Source organism: Eriocheir sinensis, chromosome 64 (assembly GCF_024679095.1).
Source record: "Eriocheir sinensis breed Jianghai 21 chromosome 64, ASM2467909v1, whole genome shotgun sequence".
NCBI classification, from domain to species: Eukaryota; Metazoa; Arthropoda; class Malacostraca; order Decapoda; family Varunidae; genus Eriocheir; species Eriocheir sinensis.
In genome coordinates this window covers 4,754,643-4,778,159 of record NC_066572.1, presented here as the reverse complement: position 1 = coordinate 4,778,159, position 23,517 = coordinate 4,754,643, and the positions used below count along the sequence as shown (strand labels likewise).

The 23,517-nt window shown below is 41.4% G+C and overlaps 1 long non-coding RNA gene across 1 annotated transcript; it reads right to left on the bottom strand.

Annotated features, from left to right (window-relative positions):
- Positions 1 to 1,878: 1,878 nt before the first annotated feature.
- LOC126987328 (uncharacterized) lies at positions 1,879 to 5,603 on the bottom strand. The gene is made up of 3 exons (XR_007740752.1): positions 5,151 to 5,603; positions 3,852 to 3,911; positions 1,879 to 2,605 (listed from the first exon to the last, which is right to left on the bottom strand). It is a non-coding gene; the product is annotated as an uncharacterized LOC126987328 (long non-coding RNA).
- Positions 5,604 to 23,517: the final 17,914 nt, after the last annotated feature.

The following is a 23,517-nucleotide window of genomic DNA, read 5'->3' as shown; positions in this document are numbered from 1 at the left end:
AAACCAGCAATGGTGCATTACATGCAATATCTGGCAGGGCAGATAAATAATTCCTTGCATTACAACTGGAAAGAAAGTGGCAGACATCCAAAGCTTTGTTAAATGAACAAGATCTGACTTATAACAGGCAAAACCAACAATGGTGTATTATTTGCAATATTTAGCAAAGTATATGAAAAAAATTTCTTGGCATAACAAAAGCAACACCAAATAATGGCAAACATCCAAAGAGTGGTGGCATGGTGATAATTTCTGAAAACAAAATAACATCAAAATCAATTAATAAATTTATTATACCAATTAATACCAAAAACATTTGTTCAACATGCTGCAAGAAATTAGGGAGCAGACCTCATGCACATGCAGGATAGATTTTCAGCTTCAGAGATAGGGAAATATATGATTATTATGTTGCAACAGACAGTGAAAAAGCATTGATGCATTAAGCTAGAAAAAAATCACTTGAAGAAAACATAAGGCACAAAAACCCATCCCCAGCTGGCGTACATGCACACCATTCTGTTACAATCATGCACACTATCAATCCTGAAGACTGAAATATTATGCTGTAAAAGAAACTTATAAATATCATGAGTAAATTTATATCCCTAACTATTGTTATTACTAATGCTGCAATTTAATTAATTTCCTATTTTTTTTTCATTTTGGGATGGGTCTGCTCCCTATTCCTCTATTTTAGTTTGTAGTATATCCTTAATTTTATGTAGATGAGGTGAATGTTTTCAGTTAGCTGGGTGGAACAAAGGTGCAGAGGACTTAGAAATTCATGATTATTTAATTTAGACAAGAGCATTTGGGAGACTCTAGTGCCCAACATTGCCTTCTCCAGTGTTGCCTGGAGAATGGCTTCAACTTCATGAAAGTGTTTAAAAACACTATCACTGGGCACAGAGAGTCCCCCATTGTTAGAAAAGGCTTTAAAATAACAAAATAAATTTATGTTGTCAAGTTGTTGTTTTACATCCAACAGATGCTCCCTGCAATGTTGACAATTATGTTTTTTCAAATTTTTTTTTACAAGTCCAGCCAACTACATAAAACAAAGCATTGACCTCAGCAGGTGGCATGCTTGCTACTGACTCCTCATTGTCCGAGTCAGTATCTGAAGGGGGCAAATCTGCATCACAGTTTGAGGTTACGTCAAGGAAGTATGACTCATCCGCTTCACAGTTACTTGTCTGGGGAACTTGTGAATAATAATTGGTCATTACTGACTTGAGGCCCTTCATAAAATTGTAGGCAGTGGGATGGTCACAGTTCCCAAATCTAACCCTCAGTCTGGCAAACAGATTTTCAAGACAGTCCTGATTTAATCGCCGAGTGAGGAGGTTACACAGTGAATGCGTACATGAGGTGGAGCACAGACCTTTAATGACAACAAGTAATCTTTAGTCTCTTTTATGATTTTCATATGACATGAATTTGAAGTAATGGCAGTAAGGGCATCTTTATAATTATAAATGGATGAACTATTGAAACAATCAAACAAAATGTCCACCTTATCTATGAATTCTGCAGTATAGATGGCTTTCTGTGGTAGCATTCCTGATGTTGAATGAACGAAAATTCCTGCCGCCACAGTATGACTCATCACTTGGGCAGCAAGATTGACACGCATTTTTGAAAAGCCTCCACCACACATATGTTTGCTGCTCAATTTAGGAGCAAGTCTAATACTTTGTTGCTGATCTTTTTCAAAAAACTTTTTTATGTGATCCCATGAAATTTTATTTTCTCCAATTTTAATATCATATTTGAGAAGTGTGTTCCTCAGGCTTTTCAAAAGATGTGGAGAATCAAAAAAAAAGTGAACCTTCTCACCATCGACTGACTGTAAAGGAAGGATTTTCAGTTGTCATGCCAAGAGTCTGGAACAAGGAACGATGCACTCCCTCTTGATCACAAACTGTAAACATAACTCTGTGTCCCGTGTCCTTGACTTTTTTTATTGCTGTTTCATACAGTTCCCTGATTTTACAAGTTTTAATCCCTCCCGAATAAAAGAAACATCCTAAAACAAGTTTCCATTTTTTCAATAAGCCCTTAACCACGAACACGAGTGCATGATTTGCTGGTTTCAAACTCTTCCCATGCTCTCCGAAATCCTCCCTTCCTATGATAGAATCAGAGGCTTTGTCAAAATGCAATGATTCTTTAATACTCATGGCATCAAATGCAATCCCACAAAGTGTCTCTTCTTTTGACAAAGCCTGTGCTCTTTTCTTCAGGGCTGTCAGAGTCTGTTTGCTCCAGCCAACATTTAGTGAAATACCCCTGAGCCATGAGTGAAGTGTTGAAACTGAAGGCAAATGAAATACTGTGCTGAGAAATCGATAAGCCTTTGGACTTTGATAGTACAAGGCCAGAGCAAACCTCCTCTCTTGTACCCCATATCTCCTACCAGGCTTAGATCTTGCAGCATGTTGAACCTGTCCTTTGAAAAAATCCACCACTTTTGGATCTAGGAAATTGCTGGCTTTGGCCAAAAACTGCCCAGGAGTGGTAATGGCCTGAGCTTTGAGCTGCCTCACCTGCCGGCGCAGACGGCAGACCGTCTTCTGCAACAATTGCAGTTTTGATGTCTCTGAAAATGCATACACCAATATTAAAAGTTAAATTTCACAGCACTCTTCTCACAATTCTAAATAATAAAATATGTGCATGTTAATGCATTATTATTGCTATTAGGACAGTGAATCCAAGCAATGACATTTTATCTGCACGCCAGCTTAGACTGGAAAGGCTTTAGTTAGATTACCTGACAAGAGTAGTATTTCCAGATGGGGGAGAGGGTACAACTGGAGACTTGACAGAAATAATATCAAGATCTACAAGCACTGATTATCCATATACATCTCTGGTGTTCAATCTCTACTGAAACATACATCAAAATGGTGCCACACTAAAATCTAAAAATTCTCTGTTTCTGCAATGTTAGTCCTACCCAAATCCTGCCTGCTGTCTAACTTTCCTTTTCACAATTATAATCCATTAAACTGGTGGTCTCCGGGATGTGCCACTTTACCCAACAAACTAATCCTTATTACTTATTAAAACCATTTGAACACTTGCATAGATCATAATTCAATTATTATCCCAGCTCTTCCACATGTCCATCCAGTGTAATGTGGGTGATGTGGAATGGTTCAGCCTCATGTCTTCCATGCATACATTAAGTTTAGAGAATAATACTGTTCCTTGTAGCTCCCATTTCCCTGATACTCACGACTATCCCTTTAAGAATAACGTATGAAGAATCACATTTTTTGGTTTCATAATACAAGGAAAAGCCTGAGTATGTGATTAAAGATGGGATATTAAATAGCAGGGATACTGACCTCATTTCTAGGGTGCTGCCATGTTTGGGAGTGAATGGTAAACATGATCACATCAGTAGCATGGACAAATGTTTGTTAGTGGCACTTCAGGGTTATGCTACCTCTTCAAAGCTTGACCAGTCATGGTTTAAAGTGGAACAGGATAAAAAAGAGACAGGCAGGTATTTGTGGACACTACTGTTACTATCAATTGCCAGCCTATGGCAAAATTAGAACCTATGCTATCAAGAACATAAGACCTATGTTCTGATCACTCACTACTGCCATAAGAATATAATAAACAGTTTAAATGTCATTCAAAATATCAACCTTTTTACATATATTTTCTTAAGATATGTACTGGTGTAAAAGTTACATATTGAACTCAATTTGTATGCAGGGATGTGAGGTATATTGTTAAGCTGTAATGTTTCCAACACATTAAATGTGGTCATAACAACACTGAACAGTAACTAGAGGATAAATTATCACTGAGCACAAGAGGTTGCTTACTGTATTTTGGTGAGCTTGATGGCCGAGTCGGGTTTCCTCCAACCCCTTCAGTTTCACACCCTGTTGAGAGGCAATTTCTCAATCACAGTGAAAAATGGATGCAAATGGTCACTAAAACTAATTATTATACTTGGCGTCACAAATTTTGGCACAGAATTTAGAGAAGGACTACCAGACTTGGCGTGAATCTCTGTTGAGGTAAATGATCCCCTTCACTCATTGGGCTATATGTACATTGTTTTAATGTGCATCATTGTTACGTTAAACGATGATGATGCTGATGATGTATTATTGTCTTTTTTTGTCATTTTATAGGGCAGGACTACTAAAAGTAAGGCTATTAGCATCAACTTTCTCTCTAAATCAGCATTGCTATCAGCTATATGTACAGTTATTCTTATAACTACTCTTCCTGCTGATAATGGAGATGCATGTCAGGATTAAGCATCACATACAAGGAAAGAATTGTTATATAGGGAAACAGGGAACTTTTAGGTTCATATAATAGACAAGGTTTGTTATACACAAAAAAAATTGGATGCTTCAGATGTTAAAGATTTTGGGATATAACATCACTCCCCTCCTCCAAATTGGTTCTTTAAAGCAAGGGTTGACTATGGCTGATTATTTTTTGCGGCAGGTTTCATGACACTTCTTTTAATGCAAAGCATCTGGAAATTAATGATTATTACGAAATACGTCTCATGAGTAGCTACTAAACTTGACAGCCTGAAAGGATGCACCATCAAAGACTGTAAAGGACAAATGTATGATATACAAAATAACATGGTTCTGTGAAAAAAAAAAAAAAAAAAATGACAATCAATATCAAATCATTTCAGGATACATAAATTAGCAGTTATATGAAGGAATTCTACAACTCTCCCGGGATGCCTAAGTTAAATAAGTGAGGGAATTTAATTTTTTCCTTTTGTTTGTGTAAAATGATGCGGACATATGCATGCCTAATGTGATGAGTATAAATTTATATGATGGTGAAATATCATCCACAAGGTAGGATGGTCCACGCTCAAATGCTGATTCAAACTATCAATCACATTTCATTAATAGCTGCAATTTCCTTGAACCAACCAAACATTCTGTGAGAAAGTACTATTTTTAATGATTTTGTTGCAATGCTGTGGTGGTCTGTTATACAGCTTTTTCATCAAAGCAGAGGAGTTATTCCCTCTCCCTCTGCTTCAGAGGAGCATGATGGGGTGGTGCTCTTGCATGATTTTGTGGAGTTATAATTAGATTAACAACACAACAGTCAATAAAAACTAATAGTATTCATACCAAAATCAGCACATGGAGCTGGTGCAGTGCAATGGGGAGCACACTCATCAGTGTCAGGCTGCAGCTCATTATTTTCATGTGTGGCTTGGGGGACACTGAGCAGCTGTGTGTGGGGTTGGATAATGCCACATTCCTCTGGGGGTGGCTGAGTTCTGTTCAGCTCCACCCGTGGTCTCTTTCTTGGACTCTCCTCTTCGGCTGCCACATTCTCTTGGGTATTACCGAAACCTGTGTTCGGATCTGTTGGGATGTGGTTTTGTTAGATGTGGAATAATATTCGACAGCGAAACATGGAAGGAAACGGAAGAGTATGTCCACATGGTAAAATACAGAGATGAGAATTGCCAAGTGGGTTTGTTGGTGTACCCGGGAATTAAGAGGCCAGGTGATGTTATGATCATGAAGGAAGAGTTATGGGGTATGATATGAACTGACTTCATTAGTTAAGTGATTAGAAGAGGTATATTGAAATTTTTTGGATACTGAAAGGATGTACGTATGGAGACAACTGGGTGAGAAGGGAGAGAGATGCAGATTTTGATGATGTATAGCTAGTTACACCAATGAACACTTAGGACATACACATTCACAAAGGCCACAACTTTGGCTGCTAGACGGAAAAGCACTAGATTTAAAGTCCTAGGACACTGAAGGGATTAATAATAAGAAAAGCAATAGTAATAAATGAGTATAGCTAAAAATAATAATATAGTTATGATATTTTTGTTTGTTACTATTAGTATTAGAAATTTTAAACACTAATGATATATTAATATAAATATTGATAAATCAATGAAAATTAATACATTAATTGTATTAATACTACCACTAGTAATATTAACACTGCACCTAAAAGACTGAGCAAAACACTGAATCTGAAATAAAACGATAATTGAGCTGTCTCTGTCTGAAAGTTATGTGAAGCTTGCTCCATGCACCGTGATAGGAATGGCATGGATGTAGCCAGGTTGCTGAGATACTTATAGTCACCAACCACTTGTATGGCACCAATTTGTGTTGGGCATTGGCGGCCAACATCAGAACGAGTGATTCATCATAATGCAAGATTACCAGGAAAAAACATGAAGTAAAGGATGTCAGTGACACAGACAACATTAAATTGCAAACTTGAAAATCACCAAAGTATGAAGATAAAGTGAAACAACAACAATAATAATGAGCATGGCAAAATATTAATGGCTTATTACAATGTAAAGTAATTATCATAATTAATTTTCACTAACCATAATGTGGCAGCACAATCTGTGTAGAGGAGAGTTCCAACTCCATTGGCTCCAAGTCAATGGCAGCTGCATTGTGGGATGATGCTGAGGTAAGCAAATCAATCAAAAGTAAGTGATAATGATTACAAAACTACTATTTGTTCTTATCTGTCAGGTGAATACACTCAACCCATCAAGTGTGGAAATCTAACTTTTGTTCAATGCATCAAGGTTTCTTTCACTATTAGTCTATTACCAACTCATGCATTGCATTTGGTACACAAGAAAATGCTGTGACTATTACCCGGGAACCCAGTGGGTGGTTGCTCCTCATGGCCGTCTGCAAAATAGATAATGGGTATAAGTATTACATTTACTAAGAAACACACACACACACACACATGAGAGAGAGAGAGAGAGAGAGAGAGAGAGAGAGAGAGAGATTAAGAAAGTCATAAATAAGGAGCATGCATAACTTCATCTTACCTGTGTGACGTGGGGTTGCAGTCGGCAGCAGCTGGCCCTTGCTGCCAAAATGAACCCCATCAAAGTGGTCACTACAGATGGCTTGAGTATGCTTTTGAAAGCCAATTTTCAAGGCTTTCAGCCACTGGAGGCACCTGCAGTAAAAACATGGTAATTTTAACTAATTATTGTTAATCAATACAAAATGTAATGTAATGAAAGAAAGCAACAGACCTTAAAAATTTATATAATTTTTAACCCTTAGACAGCAGTGGAAATATACATAGACAGTCCTAAATTCAGTCTGTCAGTTTTGAATGGCAGAAATATAACAACACTTAGAGATTGCGGTAGGATCTATAGTAGACGATACAAAAAAATATCTACGAATTATGCAGGGTAACTATATATATATTTATGCTACGGTCCTAAGGTCGGCAATGACTATATGTATAGAGTATAGACCATTCATTTTTGGGGAGCTACTCCTCAAACACCGCTGTCTTCTAAGGGTTAATATGAAAATAATACTGGCTGCAATGCAATACCTGTTTATAATGAATGGATATGTTTGACTTTGGTACCCCTTACAAAATTCAATTTGAAACAAACTGAAAAAACAAACATATTTTACATATAGATTGTTTTCAAAACATTTATGATGCAATGCAGGGCAAATTTAAACAGACTGCTCTTTCCTTTGCTAGTGAAATATTTGTGTTTTGTCTTTCCATTATCATAATGTATTTAGTCCAAGGCAACTTCAAGTATACCTGTATATGTTGGGTTTAAATGAAATCATCAATCTGCATATAAAAAAAAAAAAAAAACTGACTAATTTTGTATTGCCAAATATATACCTGTCCTTAGCAAACCTTGATGAAAGGCCCCAGTAGTTAGAATGTATCTGAGTAAGGATCGAGGAGGCCTCTTGTGAATTAGCTCAGTAATAAGACGGTGTCATCTAACAGTACTTCGGCATATGAATATGAGTCAATGTCACATAATAATTTACTTCTGACTATGCATCAAGTAAAGTGCAGCTTTTCAGATTTTGATAATACTGAATGAATTGCAGCCATATCTCACACAAAGTTAATATTCACACATTATAATCTCTACATCTTGTAATTTTGAATCTTTTGACACACACACACACACACACATATATATATATATATATATATATATATATATATATATATATATATATATATATATATATATATATATATATATATATATATATATATATATAATATTGCATTTTGGCAGCGAGGCAAGGTTAGGTAAATTTCTGAAATGTAATATGCTTCCCACTTCTTGTCACTGGCAATCAACGGTTAAGTCAGCGGGTCAACTCCAGCAACAGTTTGCCTTCGTCATGATTTTGTGAGGGGTTAGGGGTTTCTTCTTCCTAATTTAACTGTAATGTGAGGAGATAACTTTGGCCAAGCCTGTTCTGACCTCTTACCCAACCAGGCCTGTGGCCGGCTGCATCGATGCATTGAAAAAGTAACTTCACTGCTCAGTATAATACATAAATCGGTCCATAAATCTTTCACGTCAACATAAAAATCTAAGGGTTGAAAAAAAATCATAGACCTTTAAGATAAGGACAGTTATAAGTAGGTGCCTTGCATTATCTTGAAGAACAGTCACCCCAGTGTTGTCTGAGGGGATCTGTGGACTGCTTGAATGGCTTATGTACAATATACATTACGTATTTCGCTTGCCTTCAGAGCACTGTTGTGTCTAGTTGCTCGCAGAAATTCATTATTTTGCTGAAGTTATAAGTCAGAATTTCCACATATAACTTCACTTACCTTCTGGCATCCTTTGGGAATAAATGGAGCTTCACACCAGGGTGTGTTCTCCGTTTCTTCCCACAAACACAGCAGGCCGCACATTTGAGATTTGGAGCCATGGCGGGTAGTTACACGAGGGGCCGGTGTGTTGATATTTGAATGACGGCAGCGTTGCCGTCGATCTGAAAAAGACGTCTGGAAGTAGCGCTATAATAACCAGTATATCAGTTAGCCCAAGATAATCTTATCCACCCACTCTTTCCCCCTACAAACCAATAAATCTATGTAAATAATTACTGGAGGAATTAAGTCAGCGTGCTGCTAAAACACTGAGGTTGAGAGAAAAAAACATGTTTTGAAAGAAAGGCAGTTGGGCTACAACCTCGGTTCATTCCTGTGTGTATACAGACAGTTAAAACACACAAAGCACATCTATCCACTGCTAACCTCCCACAAATGCAGATAAAGTAATATAACCACGGTACAATAATATAGCATTACTAACATGACATGCAGTCAGGCTATATCTACCTGATAAATATATTTAGTTCTTACTGTTCATTTTAGTATTTTTCTTTCTTTGTTTTTTTTTATTTAAAATGGGAAATAACCAAACTGAAGAAAAAAGTAGCAACATTTGCTGCTTCATCCCATATAGCAACACTGCTGATGGGTACTGGGGTTAGGGGGGTGGGTGTCTGGAGGGGGGGAGGCGCCTGGATGTAAACAACGCTGCACCTGCGCCATCTGTTGCAACCGACATACACCACCACCCGCCCACGGTCTCCCATAGAGGCCCCCTCTCCTGTTCTATAGTCTCCTTGGTACCCACGCTGCCACGCTACTCAACAACAACACCCTCGCTGCTGTGCTACCACGAGGGGAAGGGCAGTCAGAGGAGGAACCACGAGAGGGAGAGGAGTCAGAGTGATACAGTAGGTAATAAAAGTACAAACCTACCTCTTGTTTGTTTTACATTGTTTTTTATTTACGCGACCTCTTCAAGGACACAATACTCGCGTAAATCGAGTTACCTGCTGCCCAGACTACAAAAATATATTCTTCCTTATCAAAATACACATGACAAACTTTCAGTGAGCAAATAAATATAATGTACACAGTGGTACCTCGTGATTCTAACGCCTTGTATCTTGATCCCACCCATCTGTGTGTGAGAGAGAGAGAGAGAGAGAGAGAGAGAGAGAGATAAGACACCGGATCATATCCGACCTACATCCTAAAAACAATCGTACAATATCCGGGAAGAAATAACTCGTATGTTGGAGAGAGCGAGCCAGGACGCAGTATGCGCGTCCTCTGATATGGTATGGGGCACCCAAGGACGCAGTATATGCGTCCTCATGTTGAAGGAGTTAAACGACAATGATGAACTATGTCTCTCTTAACCCCTTCAACACGAGGACGCGTATACAGCGTCCTTGCGTGCCCCGTAGCATATCAGAGGACGTATATACAGTGTCCTGGCTCGCTTTAGCCAGCACAGGAGTTATTTCATCCAAAATATTGTACGATTGTTTTTAGGATATAGGTTCGATATGATACAGTGGCTTATTTGACTTTCACTGCTGTTATTGTATAATAACGTAAGTATTTCGCGTTGACCGAAGTCAGTGGCTGTGGAATACCAATGCGCTGATGGCGAGCCCGCCGCCACTGCCTCCTCGAGCTCCCTCCTGCTCTCGGCTGAGGCGTGCTTAGCTGCGCCCCGTTTTACTTGTGAGCCGCTGGGTGGTAGCCTGTGCTTAACCACAGGGAGCAGTGTGGCCTCCGCAGCAGCCCAGTCCGCAGCCTCGTTCCCTGGAACGCCGGCATGGCTGGGCACCCAGTTGAAATGAATTACCCGCCCCTCCCTCTGCATTCCTTGCATCCGGGCGTGGATGCTGGTAAGGAGGGAGATGTTGTCGGTAGCGGGTTCGGCGAGGAGGGACTGAATGGCCGGCACCGAATCGCAGTGGAGGACGACAGCCCCCACGCCCTCCTCCTCAGCGTGTTTCAGGGCCCAGCTGATGGCAACAAGCTCCGCCTGCGTCGATGATGAGCCATCCGACAGTCAAATGAGCTCTGTGTGCCCCGCCGTGACAAACGCTGCACCGACGGCCCCTGTGTGGAGGTCGACAGAGCCGTCGGTGTAGTAAGTAGCTGCCCGAAGGTGCGAGACTTCCTCCACCCTCGCTGCGGCCTCCCTTGCCAGCCTCTCCTCAGACAGAATGGCCTTTTTTGATGGCAGGGGCTTGATGGTGGCGGTGAAGGACCGTAGAGCCCAAGGCGGTGGAGCCACATAGGCCGGGTGGGGCGCGTCAGGCGTCACGATGGAGGCACACGCCAGGGCATGTGGCCTTAGCCTAGCAGCTGCTACCGCCGCCCACAACCTTCGTCGGAAAAGGTCTGGGTCTTGTAGGAGGGCCTGCCCCACGGAGTCACGGAGTGACTCCGACCCCCTGAGGCAGAGCAGCTTAACTAGGTGGCTGATGGAGAGCTGGTTGACCCTGGTGGAGATGGAGGGCAATCGGGCCTCCGCTCTTAGGCACACGCATTTTGTCCTTCTCGGGGCCCCGAGAATGTGGCGGAGTGCCGCGTTCTGGGCCACCTCAAGCGGCTCGAGTGCAGCGGGGCTAACGGTGAGGAGGCATGGCGACCCATAGTCCACACAGGAGCGCACCGCCTGGACATAAAATCGCCTCGGCACCCTGCCGCTCGCACCGCCCTCCGTCCGTGCCAGGGCGCGCATGATGTTGGTGCGGCTCTTCACCCTCGCACTGAGAGAGGCGATGTATGGCACAAATGAAAGCCGTGAGTTGATGGTCATGCCCAGGTACTTGTACGAGGGCACCCACGGTATCGGCTCGCCGCCAAGCAGGTCCCACGAGTTGCCAAGTGCCTGGCTATATAGTGCATTGTCTCACCACCACCTCGGCTCAGGGACGCGGGAACTCCGGTCTCCCCCTCCCTGCCTCTACCTTATATTCATCTCGCTGTTTCTGTTCTCGTTCTTTCTTCATTCCTTATACATCCTTCCTTTAGTGTGTGTGTGTGTGTGTGTGTGAGAGAGAGAGAGAGAGAGAGAGAGAGAGAGAGAGAGAGAGAGAGAGAGAGAGAGAGAGAGAGAGAGAGAAAATGCTTCTCTCCCTCTCTCTTCCTTCGTATCACTGAGGTGTCAATCTTTTGACCCCCCCCCTCTCTCTCACACACACACGGCGTTTCGGCCATTTACTCCGTAATATCAGTGCGTATTGCCGGTGAATCAGTGGGATACTTTCCATGATCTTACTTACGTCTGTGTCTTTCCCTTCTCTCCTCCACTTTTCTACACAAATCTATTTCTTTATCACAACTAATATAAGGAAATAAAATTCAGCAGACACGCGTCATGTACGAATAATGCAAATTTCTCAGTATATTTATGCGTACATCTCAAAATTATCAAATAATTTGTCTCTTTATGTGCACCACTTAATTTTGCATGTTTTTATACTTAATACATGATGATTATATTGATATTATGGCTGAAAACTTCTTGTAATCAGAAGCGACATTTGACATTGTAAGGGAGAGGCAGGGAGGGGAGGCCGCGTCCTTGAGCCAAGGGGGTGGTGAGTAATGCACTCACTAGCCAGCCACTTGGGAACTCAAAGGAAGAGGAACTTCACACACATACACATATATCATTTCTTTCTCATTATTTTTGTTATTTTCTGTTGGATTTGATTGTTACTGTCAAGTACAAATGCGCACGAGACACTTACATTATTACACTATAATAATATTGAAAGTCAAATAAGACACCATAGCATACACGAAGTCTCTAGGTAGAGCCAGAAAAAAATATGGGATCACTCGGCAACAACTAAAACAAAATATAATTATGACGCCAACGTCGGCGTCTCCGTATATGCCACGGGCGCTTCATGATGCCGACATCGGCGTCAGCTATGGAAAGGGTTAATCACTGTCATCAATACTTGTCAAATTTCTTTTTTTTTATTTTTTTTTCATGATTTTCTAAACTCCGCTCAATCGCACGATGATGGCGAATAAGTTCCTTTAATAAAAGCTCTCTAAATTGTTCCTTTTTCTCTCCATCTACTTTCATTTTCTGTAGTTTTCTCTTGATATCTCAATACTAGCCTTCAGGAGAGACTGCATTTGGGCATGGTGGGATGATGGGGTCAGTCTCCTGGCATCTCTGCGTCCTCTGCGGCTAGTATTACTTGGTTCCCCTATGGCTCCAGGTCCTCTAACAGGGTCATCTGGTCCATCTGATGAGAGAACTATCATCAAGGTGGCTAGCAGGCTCCTGTGGTGGCTGGTCTTGGGAGGTGCTAGCAACACCCGGATGAAATGCCCTGGCGTCTTGAATTTCTTTTTCTTGGGAAATCTGCAAAAGATATGTATCACTGTCTTTAATAATCATTTTATCTGAACTTTTGAAGGTCTGCCAAATTTAACTGCAGAACTTAGCTCAATATTTGTTGGTCATCACCCACCTTATGTTTTAATGGCCTCCTGCAGGAAGATGTCATGAAGGGATTGAACAATGCTTTGGGACCCAAAGGCAAGCACTAATAAATCATGGTTGTACATAGACATCCATTAATCAAGTAAAGTGATGGTTTGTGAGCTTAGTAGAAGTGAGGTTGTGGATTTTGTATGCCCATATAGAGTGGGAATTGAATGTGAAAAAGAATGCAAAATAATTTTGAGTAGCGAAGAAATGGAGGAGGTTAATGAGTTTAAGTACCTTGGATCAGTTATGTGTAAGCATGGTGGTACGAAGGGAGATACAAGAGAAAGGGCATTGCAAGGAAGAAGGGTGGCAGGGTCTTTGGGACGAATCATGAATGGCAGAAGTGTGAGCATGGAGGTAAAGAGGGATTTGAGAAATACAATAATAGTACTAACCCTCGCATATGCAAGCGATACATAGGCCTGAAATGAAAGTCAGGGCTGGTTTCATTAAAGGTCCCAAGTCCTTGGAAGTGTGCTCAAGGAGCTCCAAGCATGCAGTTTCATCAAGGTCCCAAGTCCTTGGAAGTGTGCTCAAGGAGTCTCAAGCATGCTTGGGACTCCTTGAGCACACTTCAAGGACTTGGGACCTTGATGAAACCCTCAACAGAGGTCTAGAGTGCAGGCAGTGGAAATGAGTTATTTGAGGAGTGCTTGTGGTGTGAGTAGAATGGATGGAATGAGTAATGAAAGTGTGTATGCGCGCTTTGGAATGTGTCACGGTGGTGAAGGGAAGAAGTGTGGAGTGGTGGAAGAAGTGAAACGACTGACTTTTAAGTGGTTTGGTCACATGGAGCGAATGGAGGAGAGTAAGCTGACCAGGAGGGCGTATGTGAGTGAGATAGAGGAAGGGAATGTTAGAGGACGACCTCCAGTGAAATGGAGAGATAGAGTACAGGAGTACGTTAGGGAGAAGGGGGGAAAGATCCGCGAGAAACTTTGAACAGGCAAGGAGGGGTGGGAGCTCGTAGGAGCAGGTGTCGATGAGATGATGATGAATAAACATGGGCATGTGGCCATATAATCTGAAGTATTTATTATCGATTACATAACGATAATAACTCACTACTATGTCTTTTGCATTTAAATTTAATTAAGAGGACTAAATGATGTACATCTCGTATTAAAAGTTGGGTTAACAGAAAACTTCGTTGTTACTTGCGCTAGGACGTCCAGAATCAAAGGGACATCTTATATTCATGGCTAGGTTCCCTTGCACAACTTCTTGAATTTCATCAAAATAGGCTGGTTTCCGGATTGCTGCAGCTCCTGATGTTTATGCATTGTCTGTGAACTTCTTGTATGAACGCAGGAGATTCTTCCACTTGTTGCAACACTGATCCATGGTGAAGTTTTTTCTGAAACTGAATTTGGATTTGTAATGGCATGTCTAATAGGTTGCTAAACTATTTTCACTGAGGTTTTTAACATTTATTTTTCTTTACTTTAGAGTGAAAAAAAACAAAAAAACGTAGGCGTTGCTCCTATAAATGAACCAGAACAATGTAGCCAAAAAAAGAGTCAACTGTGGATGGAGAGGTGTGATACTCCCCTCTTGAAAGAGTTTGTGGTAGGTAGGAGGAAATACAGAAGAAGGGAAGGCTGTTCCAGAATTTACCAGTCAAGGTACTACTACTACTACTACTACTACTACTACTACTACTACTACTACTACTACTAGTACTACTACTACTTAGCAGTTAACACCAGGTTCATTTCCCTGTTTCTCGATCATTTGCTTCACTTTTTTTTACAGCAGAGGAGTCAGTTCAAGGGCATTAAAAAAAGTTAACATGTTAAAAAAAAGCCCGATACTCACTGCTCCTAAAGAGTTAGAGGAGTGGCCGAAAGATAGGTCAATTTCGGGAGGAGAGATGTCCTGATACTCTCGTCTTGAAAGAGTTCAAGTCGTAGGCAGGAGGAAATACAGATAAAGGAAGATTGTCCCAGAGTTTACCAGCGTGAGGGATGAAAGAGTGAAGATGCTGGTTAACTCTTGCGTAAGGGATTTGGACAGTAAAGGGATGTGCTTGAGTAGAAAGTCGTGTGTGGCGAGGCTGCGGGAGGGGGGGGAGGGGGGGAGGCATGCAGTTAGCAAGTTCGGAAGAGCAGTCAGCATGAAAATATCGATAGAAGATAGAAAGAGGGGCAACATGGTGGTGAAATTTAAGATGTAGAAGACTATTAGTAAGAGGAGGAGAGCTGATGAGACGAAGAGCCTTAGACTTCACTCTGTCCAAGAGAGCTGAGAGCTGATGAGACGAAGAGCCTTAGACTTCACTCTGTCCAAGAGAGCTGTGTGAGATGCATACTCCATACGAGGGCAGACAAGGCCCCTGTAAATGGATAGCAACTGTGCGGGGGAGAAGAACTGGCGGAGACGGTACAGAACGCCCAGCCTCGAGGAAGCTGATTTAGTAAGAGGAGATATATGAAGTTTCCAGTTGAGATTTTGAGATAAGCATAGACCGAGGATGTTTAGTGTTGAAGAAGCTGACAGCTGAGTGTTGTCAAAGAATAGGGGATAGTTGTTTGGAAGATTGTGTCGAGTGGATAGATGGAGAAAATGTGTTTTTGAGGCATTGAAAGACACCAAGTTCTTTTTGCCCCAATCGGAAATAATAGTAAGGTCTGAGGCTAAGCGTTCTGCCGCCTCCAGCTTGGAATCATTTAGTTCCTGTTGGGTGGGTCTTAATGCAGAGTAGAGTCATCGGTGTAAGAATGGATAGGACAGTTGGTTTTGGAGAGAAGATCATCAATGAACAACAGAAAGAGAGTGGGAGATAGGACAGAACCCTGCGGAACACCACTATTAATAGGATTAGGGGAAGAACAGTGACCGTCTACCACAGCGGAAATAGACCGGTCAGAGAGGGAACTGGAGATAAAGGTACAGAGAGAAGGATAGAAACCCTAGGAGGTTAGTTTGGAAAGCAAAGATTTGTGCCAGACCATATCAAAGGCTTTTGATATGTCCAGCGCAATAGCAAAGGTTTCACCGAAACGGCTAAGAGAGGATGACCAAGAATCAGTTAGGAAGGCAAGGATGCCCTTGCGGAACCCATACTGGCGATCAGATAGAAAGTCAGAAGTGGAAAGGTGCTTTTGAAACTTCCGGTTAAGGATAGATTCAAAAGCTTTAGAGACAAGAAAGCAAAGCTATAGGATGATAGTTTGAGGGATTGGAACGGTCACCCTTCTTAGGCACAGGCTGTATGAAGGCATACTTACAGCAGGAAGGAAAGGTAGATGTTGACAGGCAGAGGCGAAAGATAGGGAAAGATAGGGGATGCAATCCCGTATCCTCTTCTCTTTCACATCTTTCATTTTCTCTGGGTTCTTGAGTGTTTTAGGCTGCAGAAAAGGCAGTGTATAGTGCTGCCACACCTCCCTCTCTACCGGTTTTGTCTCATAATAATAACGGAGGACAAATACTTCAGGCATGCATACTAATCATCCTTTCAAGAAAAAATATGACAAATATATTTCCGTTTCAAATTACGTACATTATCAGGTACCATACCTTCATATTTAATTTACTGGCAAAGCTCCAAACCTTTTTTTTCTTCACCATCTTATCTTGTAGTTTGGAATAATTCCCCTTAACTAATTTTATTAATTCGTCAACTATAATAGGTTGCCAGTGCTCTTCACCTTCAGCAGAGTTGAACTCTGGGCTCAGTAATTCTGAATAAAGAAATGTGGGCAAAATAAGAAAATTTTCAATATATATATATATATATATATATATATATATATATATATATATATATAGATATATATATATATATATATATATATAAATATACACACACGCACACACACACACACACACCGTAGCACAGGGCTATTCAGGACGATTTTGCAAGTTTTTTGCTGATAACTTCTTACCATCGAGCATTTTGGGATCATGTTTAGGCAACTTTTACCAACTCTCCCGTGTTACCCTGGGGTGTTGTCCTGAATAACCCCGGGTTGCGGATATGGCCGCCATTTTGTTTTCCGTGGAGCAATTTTTTTTTTTATTCTTACAATGGGACGTTGTCAGATAAATTCTACATTCAATACTGTATAATACGTAATGATCGTCTTTATAGTTTCTCCTCCACAGACCTTACCGGGACCAACTTCAAAAACGTAAAAAAAAGAACCTTTTTATTTTAATTTTAGGAGGGTTGACGTATATAGCAAAAAAGTTGAACTTTACTTCCTATATTTTAGATTTGGAAATCGAAGAACCTTAGCCGCTAAGGACGATTACAGCGCTGTCAGAAATTTGTCCCGTATTACCCCAGCTGTCCTGAATAGCCCCGCGCTACGGTATATATATATATATATATATATATATATATATATATATATATATATATATATATATATATATATATATATATTATATCACTTGCAATTTGTGATTTCATTAGAGAAAAAGTCAACCAATATTATAAAAATGTAATGTATTTTAGAAATCTTGCCAGGTGGTTCCTACATTAAAATTAAATGCACCTAAAACTACATTAATCTTGATTTGCCAAACTGAGATTTAAATTATAAACAATGAAAAATCTTTACCACAACTTTGTTCAAGTTCTCCCACTGCTGCTGCAGAATGGCCTTCAGCTCCTCTTCCTTGGTGCAGCTTCAAGTGATCAAAGATGCCTTGTATTGTGTTGAATTGAACATCACACAGCCAACAGACATACCTGTTAAAGATGTGATACATGAATCCATGTGTATAATGTAATAATAAATAGAATAATCAATTATGGTGCCAAATGAAACATTTGGTACTTTGGAATAAAGGTAGAGGGTAAAGTTGGGGGCATATGCTATAGCAGCATGTGGCACCTGTATTCATTTCTATCTTGTCTGGGTAAGAACCTATTACCCCAGGTCACGGGGTCAGTGTGACACCCAGGTTACCACAGTTCCCTCATGTACCCATTCATTAACCACCTCGATAAGGAGAATGAACACTTAAGTGGGATGTGCATTGACTGCCTGGGCCAAGATTTGAACCTTGGCCACCAAATTCCTGCAAACGCTGCCAGATGAGCCTCCTGTTCCAGGCTACACGGCTTACTGTAGGGCAGCCTCAAACTCTGTGTCGGACCAGAGGCTCTCCTGAAGGAAGACTCTCGGGCCGGCTGCAGCGGTGGACCACCATAGTTGTGAGAAAGACCCTCTAGATTAGACCAAGTAAAGCAAGTAAATACGTGCTCTTTCTCGCCATGAACTTTGTGGGCGTTCCCTTGACCTTTTCCACTAAGGGTTGTCTCTTACAGAAACAATCAAGTGAGAAAGGTTGGCTTCTGGGTAGCGTACCATGTGCCCATATAGGCTAGCTGGAGTTGGCATTGACGGAGTATGCGGGCATGTTGACTGAGTCAGCTTCATGGAGTAATCGCTGGTTTGACAGTCATTCTAGCGACTTTCCATGATTCTGTGTAAACACTTATTACAATAAGCAAATAGAGGCACCAGAAATAATAGTTTCATCCTCTCAACATGCATCAATGCAGTCTAACAACAACAATAAAATTTAACATAACTAATTTGACCTGTTGCTCTCAATTTATCGTTACCGTTACCGTTGATGAGGTTACAGGCCCCATAAATTGTCTGTCGGTTTTCATAATAAACGGATAGTAAACTAACTGATTATAATAATGATGAAACATGTCAATCACTATTGATTAATTGAGAGAATTCATAACTATGGTTATTAATTAGTGTCTGTACTCAAAGGTAAATTGAGTATGATGAATGTTCAGTGTGTGGGATATAATAGTTGGATATTTGTGATACTATAATGAAAATATTAGACCTGAACACTGAACTAATGGGTGTATGTGCTATTATTCGTGAAAGCAATTAAGACACTACGATGTTTGAGAATAAGTGCATCGAGGACTATTATTGAGGCTAACGTTGTAAATGTTGACGGCCCTCGTAGAGCGCTGCATCAGCTGCGGAGCACGGACTGAAATCTCATCAACGGTAAACGGTAAATGTTAAACTATAATTTGGTGTAAGTCTGGATAAAAATATTGTACCAATCAAGAGCCTTGACTACAATTAGTTTGCTTCTAGCAATGCATACCAAATCGTTCTCACAACTCCTGTGGGAGGGTGCTGCAGGCAAATGGACCATAGCTCCTTATTTATTTAATCATATACATTTTATTACAAGTTGACTTCATATGATGCTCTATCAAGCTTTCACTAGTACTTGTTTTTGTGTGTAATTATATACTGAGAGCTGGCGCATCTGCAGGGTGCTGGCTTCCTGGTATCCCCTCCTCATCATGGGGACTGTGGGGACGGGTTCTTTATCGTGATGATATGGCAAGCATCTGTTTGGCACAAAATGCGGTAAAAATGTAGCAGGAGTAGGGGTATTATTTTCAAGACACATGTTTTCATGGGCAATATATGACTACTTTTTGTGTGTGGAGATAGCTTTAGCATATTCTGCGCAAACCAGTAATAAAAAAACTTTTATGGGGGTACATATATCAGGAATGCTACAGTTCCCCGTAGCACACTCCGCACGCTCTGCCGTTCACACCCATTGGTAAAGATTCGTTTTAATACCGTCGTGTCAGTATTTCATTACCTACCTTATGAAACATCACTAGCTCTTCATATATCTTTTCTACAAACGTTCAACAATCATGGAAACGCTATTTATTGTTGAAAATAGGGGATAATATTCACGAAAGAGTAGCCTCCTTTGGCGGCGGCCGCGGCGACGGTGTCGCCCCTGCAAAATAGCTCGCAGAGGGTTTAAGGTCGGGGAGCATATTCAGACTACTCCAACCGAACTTTGCGACCTGCTAAAGAGGGGTCTTCGTCCCCCTCGACCCCCCTTTTAACCAGGGGGGGCTGCAACCCCCCCACCCTTTGAACATATTTTCTAGATCATTTCCAATGCTCAATAGATTAATTTGAATATACTGAGGTATAAACAATATAGGATATAATTATATGTCCCTTGTGCTTCACAGACCACGCCTACTCCCACATATTACCCAAAAATGCGGCCTATCTTCATATCATGGTCCTTATTGAACCTATTCATCAATGAAGGAATAGTGCCGAGGGTAATGACCATATATGTTAGCAATTACGCCGAATTGTTTCAGCCAATGGATAATAATGTGTCCGTCTCTTCCTTCCAACCCCGTCCCTCCCCTGCATCGCCAAACCACAAAACCCTTATTCTGCGAAACAGAATACTCTCCACACGTTTATTCATCTAAACTGCCTTCGTTATCAGATACTGTGAGCTCTCCACCGGCAAAGCTGCCTAAGGCTGGGCCAGACGGGAAAGTCAATCCCTCTTCGTCCACCACTACACCACTTTTAGCCCTTTCTCATGATTTTCTGGCAATATCTATGACTAAATATAAAATAACAAATTAGTACCTATTTATTTGGATTTCCAGACATGCAGCAATTCTGAACAGTTCCGCTAAATGGAACACGCCAGATCACGGCCCAGAAACGGGTCACGCTAAATGGAAGACGCTATAATATGTTTTGGCATTGATGACCACACTCGACGAGGATCTCTCTCTCTCTCTCTCTCTCTCTCTCTCTCTCTCTCGTGAGCGGGTGATTGCACCATAGCTACGTCACTGCTAGCCTCGCACCGGGTCCTCTATAAAACATGGCAAAGTTTACCCTTCAGCCACTTATGTCTTACGTTTTTAATTACCTATATCATGTTAAGAAAGTATCACTTACGGAATAGTCTGAAACATGATGCGCCAGATTATCATCCTTCCCTGACGCTTTGCTAGAAGGTTATTCCCGAAAATTTGTATCACACGGTCTCGAAAGAAAGAGTAAAGCCCCGTTCACACTGCGCCGACTCTGGGCCACGTCAACCCAGCGACTTTTACTAAGTAAAGCTACGGCTACACTAGTCACTGTTACCCCTGGGATGGACGATTTTGCCTTGCAAAGTTTTCTTGGGGTAGTCCTTGTGTTGTTATGTTCCACAAGTCACAAGACCTCACGATCCCTGACTTTCTCCAAGAGGCTATATATGGCCTCTTGTGGCCATAAAATTGATTTTTCTAGAGATACCATGGTAACTTAGTTGGCTCGACGAAGGCTTGTTTGTTTACATCTGGTTTCCAAGTCAAGCGAGTGTGAAAGTGGTGTGTTTTATTAATTTGTGTGCCGTTAGTGGTCATTAATTATACAGGAAAACTAATAATTTAATTATATAGTAATATAACATTTATATATTTTATTATATAGGATAATTTGGATTTAGTTGTATGCTTAAATACTACAGTATCTCAATACCCTCTGCTGCTCCCAGCAATACCGCCCAGAGAACAACGATCCAGCGCATCCACCAAATTTGCCCTGGGCTGGAGGATTTTGGCTGGGCTGGGTGTCCAACCCTGCCGAAATAGCCCAACGCATGGGGTAGCAGTGACTATAGTCCGGCAAATCTTAAGAGGCGGCTCTGACGTAGACAGCCCGCTAGACTCTGGTGCTATGTCTCTTAAGTGACCTCGCGTACCGTGCCTCTCACAGCCTTCTTTCTCTCTCCCCCCCCGTGTCTCTCTCTTTCTCTCTCACTCTAGTATAAAAAATAAATATGTTTTTTATGATTGATTCTATATCTGTGAGTGAATACAAAGAAATTTGTACAACACTTGGCAGCGTTGCCACCGCGGCGTTGTCAGCTCAAGTCTGAGTCATGCTCCTCTCAACGCAACACACCGCAGTTGCCAGTTGCTCTGCCTGTTTTAATTATCGCATTTCTGCCATTTTTTAGTGTGTGTCTGCCATCTGCCATACAATGTCAGCTATACGGCATAATTATGATAAAATATGGAGACTGTACCTGTATATGGAATGCCAGGACCGTCAAGCAAATTCTGATGCGAGTCATAAAATTATGTAGGTGAATGGTGAGGCTCCGCTGGGGATGGCCAGGGAGTGGGGAAGGAGTAGTCGCTAAGAAAAGTAAAATATTACACTTTGACCTTATTTCCACACCACCCAAGGGGTAAGGAGTCTTAGTGCGATTTTTTTAGAGGTTTTTTATTATTATTATTATTATTATTATTATTATTATTATTATTATTATTATGCATTGTCGTGCACCTTACTCCCCGAATGAGAGTACACCCCCACTTTTCTCTCTCTCGCGCACACACACACACACAGAGAGAGAGAGAGAGAGAGAGAGAGAGAGAGAGAGAGAGAGAGAGAGAGAGAGAGAGAAACACACACACACACACACACACACACAGAGAGAGAGAGAGAGAGAGCTGTGAGAGGCACGGTGTGCGAGGTCAGTTGGAGTCGTGGCAACAGGGTCTAGCGGGCTGTCTACGTCAGAGCCGCCACTTAAGATTTGCCGGACTATAGTGTAACCACGGCTTAAGGGGGGCGACTAAGGGTATTTTTTTACGAATACATTTAAAATCGGACAAATACGTTTTTTCGCTCAGCATGGCCGGGGTAGCCAAAATTGCCATGTGGTGAGGTTTGTTTTCGTAAAATTAAAACCCCTCACCCTTGAAAGCCATATTTAAATGGCTCGCGCTATTGCGTCATAGCCTGACTCGCGAGCCAACACATGCTGTACCATTCAGTGCCTGTATGTACGTAAAATTTGCATTGGATTTTTTTTTTCCGTAAATTTTGTCATCTGTCATACCTCTCGTGCCGGATCGCAGGGAGGGTGTGAGTTGAGGAGAGGAGTGTGGTGGAGCCAGTACCTACCCAGACAACAACGGGGAAGCGCACGCAACCTGTTCGTTTGTACTCCAGCCAAATTAAGGTCTTTAGAAATGACGTACAAACGCAAGTTGAGTAGTAAGAGAGCCATCAACATGAAGAAGGTTTATTGAACAAGAATGGAACGGCCAAGACCAGGAAGAGGGCAGTTTCGGAGCTTATGAAGCGAGTCGTGATCCTGCCACGCTCACCCGCCGCTCATCACCAGCTGATTCGCCACTCCCTACACCGAGTACCTCTTCACGCCCTTCTCCACCACCACCTGCTTCATCACCACCTACTCCACCACCACCTACATCACCACCAGCTGCAAAATCATTGCCACATGAAACATCACTGCAGCTCCAACAACAAATTCTGCACAGAGGTGTTCAGTTGAACCCTCCTCCTCCTGATACAAGCGAAATTTTTATCACCGTGTCGCTTTCCCAGCTACAGACACACATAGCGAGACAGAAGTGCCCAGTTTTTTTGCATATCACAATTTTATAAAAACAAAATGTAGATATGTAAAGTTTTTTTTTTTTTTACAGCGATTAACTGAAAAATAAAGTCTGGAACAAAACAAAACAA